General features: G+C 35.6%; 1 long non-coding RNA gene across 1 annotated transcript in view; it reads right to left on the reverse strand.

Moving 5' to 3' along the window:
* The window catches only part of LOC110479558 (uncharacterized), a 49,492-nt gene extending 41,771 nt beyond the window's left edge, over window positions 1-7,721 (reverse strand). Inside the window, exons 1-2 of the long non-coding RNA XR_002466943.2 lie at window positions 7,638-7,721; window positions 6,851-6,873 (exon numbers count right to left, since the gene is read on the reverse strand). This is a non-coding gene — a long non-coding RNA (uncharacterized LOC110479558). The remainder of the gene's footprint in view (window positions 1-6,850; window positions 6,874-7,637) is intronic.
* Window positions 7,722-11,523: the final 3,802 nt, after the last annotated feature.

An 11,523-nucleotide genomic window follows, 5' to 3' on the forward strand; every position in this document is an offset into this window, starting at 1 on the left:
GGCTTCATGTGACAAAGCAGAAGATTTCCAAGGTGACTTTTAACTGCAGTGGTTTGCCTTTTCACTATAAGATTCTCCAACAGATAGAGAAACATCCTACATGCAATATTACATCCTGATATTTTTCACCATATATCCTCATAATGAATAAAGAAACATACATTTGAGGGGTTGGAAATTATGTTACTCTCTTCATTTAAGATCATACCATCATTTCAATGCACAAATAAAGGATTTACCAAACTGTTCATATTAATTTGACTGTGAGCTACCCAAGTCACAAGTATGCACAGTTAAGACCTCTATCTAAAGGAAGCCATCATCAGCCTGCTACTAGAATTCTTATAAATCATAAACACTGTTTGTAGGGTTTAGCATCTGTATAAAGCACGTAGCAGCTGTTTGAAAGCTGTTAGCACTGTGAGATACACAGTGTTGAAATAATGCAGGGCAGAATGCAGAAGAGGTAAAAGAAGTGCAAGTTCAGTCTGAGTTTCTTTACACAAATCAGTGTTTCCTGAATGCCTTTTGGGATGCATGGCACCCAGTGTAACAATCGTAATCATAAGCGACAAACCAGGGGAGATGAAATCCCAGGCAAGCTCTGACAGAAAGGTGTGGCTTCGAATTATCTAATACATTGTTAAAGCCATATATTCTTCCTCTAATAATTTTTCATTTATAAACCAAGTCTGAAATACAAAAACATATATTCAGGTCACTTGGGATAATAAGGGACTGTTTCCTATATTATGATGAAACAAAGGTGATGACTCACTATCAGCTTCTGTAAGTACTTTTTGAAATTGGTTCTATTGATTGGAGGGAAAACAAATTTCCTTCAACCATCTGCTTTTCCTTCTATTGAATAAGATAAAACATTTGGCATATATTTGGGATGCATAACTGCTTTTATTACAGTTTCATATTTTATTATGCAACTGATTTGTAAAAGTCTCAAAATTATGGAAAATGCTGTGATGTATTCTCCTGTTTTGAAAAGATACAGATTACATATATATGTAGATTACTGCTGCAATTGAATTTCTTTTCCTAATGACAATACAGTGATAAAGGTCAAATTAACTTCCATTCTTGTATGCTTTGTTATTTGTAAAATAATTTTTGTCCTAGAGTTTTCTGAATAATGGTTTAAAAACACTCTTTAAATATTAAACATACCAAAATATTGATGGATTAAATGAGCCCTAGTTTTATAATCATAATGCACAGTGTTTAGTGAATGTTTTCTTTGAGTGTGCTTAGTACTGGCTTTCAAGAGGATCCCTTGCATTTTAAAATAGACTCAGTTTCATTATCATAGATGTTTCCTCCTTTTGAAAACCTTTAGTCATTCAGATTTTTTTTTTTTTTAATTTCCTGGATTTCTAAACCCCTGGTGGGATAATCTCTTACCAATCCATATGGGGAAGGCAGTTTTGCAGATCAACAAATCCGACCATTATTTGATTTGATCCAAGAACAACTTAATTGAAACAACACAAAGTCATTAAGAAGGGTTCTTAGGCATATCCTAGTTAATGTAAGTGACAGCTTAAAATAATGAAAATTTTGTTATGACCAGTAGGTGACCCCATTCTCATAATAAGTAAATCCAGGATTTTCTTACATACACAGAACATTCTGGCTGGGCACAGATGATGGTTAGTTTTGTTCCAAAGAAATGGGCTGGTCACAATGATACTGCATGAAATACAACACATATCTAGGGAGTATGAGAGAATGCTGCTACAAAGCTTGTGCCATAAACCAGGCAAAAGATTGAGGCAATGGAAATTCTCTTCTGAGATTTTATGTTGAAGGAGGTTTTCAGTTCAATATTTGCATCAAAGATAATTATTTTGGATTCTAAAAATAAAAACAATGAAACTGCAGTAACTAATCTAAGAAAAAAACCCTGTACAAACATGAAGCTTTTATTGCCTTTGCAACTAAAGCAAGTATTTAGCATTCAGCCAGCATAAGAGAGACTTATGACAGAGAAATTAATACGCTACTGAAATACTCAGGACCACAAAAAAGTCTGTCAGATTCAGAGACCTTCTTGATTCAAAATGTGCAAATATCTTACTGAAGGTACTTTATGTTTTGATTCTTCTGAACAAACTATTTGTGAAAAAGTAATTTCCTACTTACAAAAAAAGAATAAATTTTAGTACTAGGTTTTAGGCAGCCAAGGCTCCTAAATTCTCATTATGGACTTGTGGATATTTCTTAGTGGAAGGCAAGTTTTTTGGGATAGAGAGAGAAAAAAATAAGATTTTCTAATTCACTTTTACTTAAATCCTTCAAGGCAGAAGGAATTGCACATTTTTAAACTGTATTTCAGAAAGAAGAGAAAACCTGTACTTTTAAAGGAGGGAAACCCTATGCCCTGAAAAATCTGCCAGTCAAAAAATCTGGTAGCTGTTCACTCTGAAATACAATCAATAATTTCACTCACAAAAGAGTGTCAATATCCATTGCAATTCACTTGTTGTCTTTAAACAGCTCTGCTGATACTTCCTAAGAACATTCATACAATTAAGGTTTTCTTCAGGAATGTCTATAGGAGGAGAATTTTAGTATTCTATTAACAAAAGCTTATGACCAAAAATAGTTGCATAGCCTATAGCATTTGCATACTCAAGGAGGAGTAGAAACAGGATCCCACAGCGTATCCAAGCAACTGTACCTAAGAGGATATGGACCACAACTACAAATTATCCCTGAATATCTCAAAATGAAATTCCAGAGAGAGAATTTCATACCTTTGAAGTGACATATTCAACTCATAAAGCAAAAAAAACCAAGGGCTAAAATAATCAACTTGTTTTCTGCAAATTATCCCCTCTGTCCAGGTATTTTTCTCATATCTGCAAATCCCATGATAACACAGGTAAGGTGTTTTGTGAGTTAGAGAAATTGTTTGCTGCTCCCAAATAGTGAGTTTTTGTTCTTGAGATAGCAGTAAAGTCTTTTTAATATGTCACAGACTGGTATGTTCCATGCATGGAAATGATGAACCCACCCCTTGCATCTTCCGTCAGATCTTCTGCACAACAGGCATCACGATTACCAATATTTCCCTGGAATATCTCCTTATAACAAAATCAGTTTGCCATTTATTCTAGTTTATTCTCTGATCTCTTGGACAAAACCACATCCTTGATGCAGACCAAAATAACCCGTGCTCAAAGTCCAACACAAATTATTGGACTTTGTATGTATTTCAAAAATATTGTTTTTAATTCAAATTGTTGAAGTAACATTATTGTGATTACCTGACCTGGTCCATAATTTTTTTAACTGGCATATCATACATATTTTTTTAGTCCTCCATGACATCCAATAGTTATTCTAAAGTAACCTAAAAATTACCATAAAGAAAAACATAGCAATATATGGATTGATTGCTCATCAATCAAAGCAATTGTACTTATTCTAGAGAAACAATATTTGGCACCAAATCTGCCAGGCCATCTCCCATGGAGTGTGACTCAGGAAGCAGATCACTTTCTGGACAGTAAATATAGAAATTTAAGAGGGCTTCAGAAAAGTAAACGCAACTTTGGCCTGGTTTTTTACTTTTATTTACTCCACAATTATTACCATTCTTTGTTTTCCAATTCACTCATTTAGATTAGATTAAGGTTTCAAATCACACTCTAATCTTTCTGAAAAGATATCAGAAAAAAGTTCTTAAAAAAAAACAGACCTGTGCTCCTAACTCTAGGACAGACAACTGCAGATTGTGTTGACAACACTCACTGGAGTTACTAAAAACAAACTACTGCAAAATTGGAACAGTTCACAATCAGTTTTTCTATCCTCTACATTATCTTCTCTTCTTTGAAGCAATACAGTTTCTTATTCTGTATCTTTGTTATCCACCCTCTATATCTATTAAAATCAGAGCCTAATTATAGCAAAATAGTTATTCCTCACTGGAGTAAGTGAGAATACAGTCTTGTCAACAACACATTGCTCACACAATGGGAAGTGTACCACGACATTCAAAGCCACTGATTCTACTTTTGTTATCTAGATTAACAAAAAAACTGGTTTCTCATTAAAATGCACATTGGGTCATGAAAATATGCTGGGTTTAAAAGTTTATATATTCTTTAATAGAAATCACGATCCACTGCTGCTTGTGAGATCACAGCTGGTTACTGTGAGGATGCTGACAGTGCTGCAAATAGACAATTATTACTCTAGGTGAGGGGAAAAAACTGCATGTCTAGATAAACTGTAATAAGGGGCAAAAATCCTATTATTTGTGAAAAAAGTTGTAGAAAAAAACAAACAAACTAGAAGAAAATAGCCTGCAGGTAATACATACAGACAGAATTGTTTAATCACACTGTTTTCTACAAGGCTCATGCAAACAAAAGAGTATCTGTGTTAAGTTAAAATATCTGGGGGTTTAGAGTTAGTGAAAAAGGGTCACACTCTCACTGGCATTGCAAAAACTCTTACATTTCAGTTTATCCTGAAGGGTCTCAAGATTTCATGGTAAGAAATCACTTTTCAAGTTCAAAGAAAAATTAATTAGATTTAAGGCCCTGTTTAACAAGGAGACCGAAATGTAACCATAGCTATAATTCAGACTAAAACAGGATTTCTGCAAAAGATACATCTGGATAGATTTACCATTTAATTATCTGGTTTATTTCGCTATCTGTATTCACTGGTTCATGTAAGTTTATGTAATCATAAATTACTAATTTCTATCTTGCTCTATTACAGCCAATGCTTGGGAAAAACTCAACAAAATTTTTCTTACCCTCTTTGAGTAGAACAGAGTTATAGATCACCTGCACTGACTCCTGATTATGCCATCCAAACTGATGATCCACCAATCTAGAGAGATTGTAAAAGTGGTATTTTAAATTCACTGTCACTTCTGAGCAGATGATTATCACGTTGAAGAACCTAAACTTCCCCAAGGGCAATGCACAGATCATCTGCATCCATGTAATGCATCATATTCCCTAGGGACATAGCGTGATTGATCGATTGATTAACTGTAGTTATTAAACCAGAATATCCACCCTCTGCCTTGTCACATCTCATTTACAACCTGCTTGTTGTCATAGGCAAAGCCATTTTATATAAGTCTTTGCTTCAAACACGTATTTTTGTTGTGGATGGGAGAATAAAATGAAAAGATAAATCACAGTAGCAAAATCCTAAGCTAAACAAATGGAAAGAATTTTAGATATAATTAACTGTGTTCATAGTATCAGTCACAAATTATATGGATAATCATTGCTATTGAAATCAGTGACAGCAGAATAAAATCACCATTTTATGGGAATGTGATAACACAAAAGATCAAACTATACTTCAACAATGTGTTGCCGTTGTGTCCTTTATGGCCATTAAACGGATGTTATCTCCCCATCAGCGCAGTGTGACCAGCTGAGGTCTTAGTGCACTTCTTCCCTTTAATAAATGTTCTGAGGCTGAAAGGATCAGTACCAAAAACTATGAGAAGTAGCTAAAGAAGTGCCAAAAACTATATTGAGAAGCAGCTAAAGAACAAACTTGTCTCTGCTCTAATTTCACTTACCCTGTTCCCATTTTCCCAATTTCTTCTTTCTCCTTGGTTTCTTACATCCATCACAATTCACTTCCTCTTGTCCCAATTTTCATACAAATCCTTACTGATAAATGTCCTCTGTGAAGCTCAGAAACAGAAAACCTTCCCAGCACACATTGCTACCACCCATAAAGAGTTATTTGTGATAATTACTCAGATAAAGATTTCCCTTAGGTCTGTCATCATGGTGTTCTGTTGTATTTGTGTTCTTTCCTGTTCACATGTGATCTTGGCAGTCAAAATCACTTTTCTTTCAATAAAACCAGTGAGAAATATTTCCTTGTACTTTTAAGATTGTTCAAGGTTTGATTGCTTTTTCTGTTGAACACAGCAATATCAGAAAAAGGAGGACCCAAAACTCACTGATGACCGAGAAATTTTGAATATTGTCAAATCGCCTTTACATCAATCTCTGTTAAACTGGGCCTTCCTCCCACACGGTGTCTGAGTGACTTGAACTGCACCATGTTTTTGATAGACTCACAAGCTCTGTGAAATTGGAGGTGACATTTTTTTAATGTGTATTGTTTACTTTGAAATTCTGACAACAAATTCCAATGTCTCATCCCCATATTCTAACTCTCCTAACAGACAAAAATAAACAAACTCATTTACACTGAATCCATAAGTTGAGAGTCCTTCCCCACCATGAGAGGCTGAGATTCTTTTTAGTGTCTATCAATTAAAATTACCTTTTCACACAATTAGTCAATGTGTGAATTACCACCAGCAGCCTAAAAAGTCTCAATTAGAAAGACAGCCCTCTTCTGCTAGCCATTAGTGGTAAGAGCATTGTGGGAAAATGAAATTATTTTAAAGACTAATAAGTATCAAACACAGTCCAGATATTTAGCATTAGTCAAAGCCTACATAAGTAAACCTGAAATCCAAATTCATCATTACTTTATGTTACATTTGCTGACATGGCAAAGCCCACTGCAACCACTCTTCCTTTCATTCAGAGAAAGGTGCCAAAATATTTAAGTATTAAAAATTTTCTCGGTGTTTATAAGCAGACACAGACACTTCTGCAGCAGAGAATAGTTTTACATTCTCTGAGAACCACCAGCCACTTAAAAACAAAGTGACAGTTTTCTTTTCCATCTGATAGCAGGAAAAAGTCCCATGCAGGCCACATTACAATGGTCTCATCATACAGGGATTTAAAATTAAAAATCATTGCATACAACCAGAACTACCCAAACTGCATCACTGCTCCAGGGCAGAACCAGTTTACCTCACCTTCACCAGCAGAGTGTAGTAGCCTGAAAGAAGAAGAAAATATTTTATCTTTGAGTTTTCTTTTCCATTCAGGTTCAGAAAATATACAAACAAAACCAAAAAAGATTAAATATTCCAGACTATTTTACACAAGCTCCAAGCAACATATAAGCAAAGAGTCTCTAGAGAGATTAGGATGCTTATACTAATTGTATTTAACACATTAACGTTTTATAAATAAGCCATGGGGCAACTGAATCATCTTGTAAAATTACAGTGCTTAGGATATTTTCCCAAAGGAGTAAACATTTGAGTTTGGCAAGTCCTTTACTTGCATTGCCTGGGGCACCAATAGGTTTATCCTCCACATGGCTGGAGCTGGGATTTCTCAATATCCTGTAAAGCTCATGATGCCCTTCAAGAAACAATAATCAACCTGCTCTTGCAAAGTAAATTTGTCTAATGCAAAAAAATGAAGTGAAAAAGATGTTTTCTTCATTTGAAATTGTAGAGAGTAAAATTGATGGTTCACACTGTTTAAATTGGGGTAAAAATCCAGGCTATGAGGGAGGGGGTGGCTGAGTGAAAATCTTCATTAACCTACTGGCTTGATTCACCTTTGTGGACAGAAATCCTTTAGGCAATATAGAGCTCTATCAAGGATGAGAATATATTAACCAAGGGGAAAGATTAAAACAGAATTATGCGAACAAGATGGCAAATAGTTTCTATGGAAGTAGAAGAAAGAGGTCTCAGAAACAGTAATAAGACAAAACAAGTAACATCAAAAAATAAGCATAAAGCTTACCCCCAATTACAGCCTGTAAGTGTCATGGTGAGGAAAGAATGAGTTAAAGAAATCTGATGGATGAAGGATTTGGGACAGACCAAGATATGTCTTCATCACCAATCTGGGAACTTGTAATTAAGGGGAAAAGATCAAATAAGGTTTTATTTTTATCATATTCCATTTTGTACGGGAACAAAATGATTAACAGTTGGATAGAACAGTTATACAGCTTCTTCACTGACCAGATGAATACCCTGGAGCAAGTAATATCATCTGTGCACTTTTCAATAAACAAAATAGTTTATTGCAAGTCCCTTGGAGCAGAAGCTGTGCCGTGTGTGCCTGCACAGCTCCTCGGACAGCAGTCTCACACTGTAATGTGGTTCACCAGGAGCAGTAAAGACAGAAAATGTGGAAACTGACTGTGAGCCCAAGGCTTTCAAATCCCTCCAGCAGTGAGAGGTCACAATTTTAGCAGATCTCTTTTTTTTTTTCCCCCTCCCTACATAACTAAAGAGGTTACAGTTCAAGAGACACTAAAAGATCCTCAGACAGAACAGCTTGGGAGATATTGTTTGATTCCAAAATGTTCATAATACTACAGGCTGCTAAAAGGATATGGGATGTTTCATGTCAGTAGAAGTATGTCCCTCAGAAATCTGAGTTACTAGAAAAAGAAAAAAACAAGGAAGGAACTTCAGATGCCTTTCCCCAACATCAGTATTTTCATTCCCAGTATCAACAAATATCTCCAATATAAAGAATTTTTGGCCCAGTGCCTGGTTATTTCCCCATCTCTCTCCCATCCCTATTTCAGTAGGGTTGGTTCTTCACTTTTCAAGCCAAACCAGGGACAGTGACAAGAAGATAAGAAATGTTAGTACAGAATGTCACTTATTTCTAAGGGCTGGCTGTCAGCTCAAGAAATAAAGCAGAATAGTGAGAGATGCTTTGAAGAAAACAGAGCTTTTTATACTCCAGTGGGCCAAGAATTCACTCACTGTTTGATTGTCTCTTCAAGAAAGAATCCTCTAAAGATAAGGATCCTATTAGAAACAGTGGAAATTTAAAATAATTAAAAGCAAGGAGGCACCTCACTGTATTCATGAACATGTTAAAGAGTCCTTATGCAAAGTCCAATTGCTTGGTTTTACAAACCAAGAAAAGAAATACAGATATTCCATGTTTCTTTACCTTTTTTTATGATGGATTTGGTATGAAGTACCCAACAGAGTAGATGATCTATGAGAGGTAATAGCTTCCCTATGATTCTTCTTCTCAGAATACATTTTAGCTGGAAGAGAACAAAAATAGAAGCAGAGTCACAGATGGGGGATTGTATTTTTCAGAGTCATTGGTCCAAGCTGATTTGGAGTAAATTATTTTGTTATGCTGAGGTTCTGGACAGAATTCAGATCTGAGCAAAACATGCCTTATCCCACATCCCCTATCTTAGTGATTGCTGGAAAAATATTCAGAGTGGAAATAGCATGACCTAATAAAATCCTTAATAGAATAAGGGAGAAAGACAATATCTAGTAGAACTGAAAAACATCTGTGAAAATTAAGGCAATGGCTGGGGAATGTTTAAATAGTGTTTGGCTGTAATGCACAGATAAGTAATCAGTGAAATAAACTAGAACTTAGTTACAAGTAATTACAGAAGTGTGTTACACTTAGCACAATCTTCTGAGCTTCAGCCACTGTTAACTGGTGAAGAAATTTGAGAAGTTGCCTTTACTTTGGGTTTTGGGTTTGGGTTTTTTGGGGTTTTTTGCCTCAGCAGGTACCTTTTCAGAATTACTTGGAAGACGGCTTTTCCACAAATTGCTGGACAGGTATGCCAGTGGTTCTCTGGGACTACAGAAGTGAAACACCTAACCCTGTCACATTCCGTTCAAATTTTGTGCAGAAGTTTCACATGCATTAATCTCTCTAAAACTGCCTTCAAACCATTACAGGTCCACATAGTGTGAAGCAATTGCATTTGTCTAATATAAATTAAAAATCACCTAAGAAAACATCATGAACAATGAGAAGAAAAATGGTATTCATGATATTCCTACTTGGAGAGTGTGCTCCTATGTGTGCTCCTCAGTGTCTGAAACTTGTCTTCTTTTGCTGTCAGATATTCAGAATACAATATAACACTACCGTGTAATAACAGACGGCAATTCTGTTTGATGAGCTTCTTTCACTCTAAATTAATTGGATATCAAACCTTACAATGCAATGTTTTCCTCTTAGAAAGACTTATTGCTCTTATGGTTCTGTTTTTTCCTAACCACAGTTTGAAATAAGTTTTTTTGTACATCTCAGGTCTGTAGACAATTCAATAGATGAAAATAGTTACAGTAGTTATAATTTTATTGTCTGCTGTAAAATACAACAGGTCTGCAACCAAATAATTTTTTAAATTACATTTGTGAAATCTTAACTCTTTAAAAAATGGAATAAACACTATTACAAGTACTTAATTTGAATAAATGGCTCCAGAAGAACCCTGGGTTAGCAGAGAGTAGTGCAAGTAAATAATGTTCCCACATCTGGCTCAAAGTCTTCCTCCCTACTCACCTTTTCACTGCTGCTTGTCAAAGGCAACAGCAGTAAATAACTTTCCAAAACCAGCTTCCCTGCTTGCCTGAATTGCAGAAAACCTCCCAGTCCTTACAAGAAAAATGCAGTGAAACACATATCACTAACCCACGAGTTTCTGCAGAAGTTCAGGGAGAAGGGGAAAGAGCACGTGGAAAATGTTGGATGGGCTGATGCCCTTATTTATGAGGGTGACTCACACCTATGGAAAGCTCTATATACCCTCAACAAAATCATTCTCTTAAGATGAACATACAAAACAGAGTTTCAGATGGCTTCCTCAGTGCCTTGAAAAACACTTTTCCTACATTACTGCTCATTTAAGTGCAACCAGACGTGCTGATAACAAATACATTGTGTACATGTTTCAAGTAAATTACACAGCCAGACCATACATAACTTGACAATATATCTGGTTTAAGAAGCACCTGCTAAACTGCTGCTTTCCCAGAGCACTTGATTGTTACAGACATGCTCCCTGCTTTCTAAAATATTAATAAATGTCACAATTGATATTAAAATGGAGCATTACTTGTTTTCTATAGCTGTTCCTGTCAGCACTAGTGGTTTTAACATTATAGGAAAACTCTTTTATCACTGAGGTAAATGCCTTTCTAATTACATATGCCAGGATTTTCCCTATTAAAACACATAGTTTAGGATGATTTCTGTTTGCAGGGGTGCCTGAAAATAACCTCTCCCTTTTTTTCCTGTGGTGGAATGGGATGCTCTTTGCTAACAATTCGTGAGAGAGCAGCAATTACTACCTATAGGGCTTTTTGTTCTCCCAAACCCAAAATATCTCTCTTCTGATACATCACAGATAAACTACTGCTGGGAATCTATTTAAGTATAATTTAAAAAAGGAACTGTAAAAGGAAAAACTGGGTAAACATGGCAGATTGTGCATTTATGGTACTTATAAGATGATCTTATCCTCACTGCAATACAGCCATTACATGGATTATGCCTGAAGTGAGGCAACAAGGTCTGTTTCAGAACTGCATTATCTAAAGTACCATAAGGCATTTTCCTCCTTTTACAGCTGATGATGAAAATGGCTGAAATTAATTTTTCTCTACGCATACACCCAGATAGTGTGTCATTTATCTGCATGTACTCTAATATTCCAAGAAGATGGCAACTGCAGTTCAATAGATGATGATGTTTTAATCTACATTAAATATTTTAATAAACCTACAGTCTTAAACAGATCTGTGGGACAGACAAATCAGCATTTAATCACACAGTAACCCAACAAGGCTTTCTGTTTTAAAACACACAGAATGAGAGGGCTAAGGTTTAACCT

This window comes from Lonchura striata, chromosome 9, assembly GCF_046129695.1.
Source record: "Lonchura striata isolate bLonStr1 chromosome 9, bLonStr1.mat, whole genome shotgun sequence".
In the NCBI taxonomy this organism is placed as follows: Eukaryota; Metazoa; Chordata; class Aves; order Passeriformes; family Estrildidae; genus Lonchura; species Lonchura striata.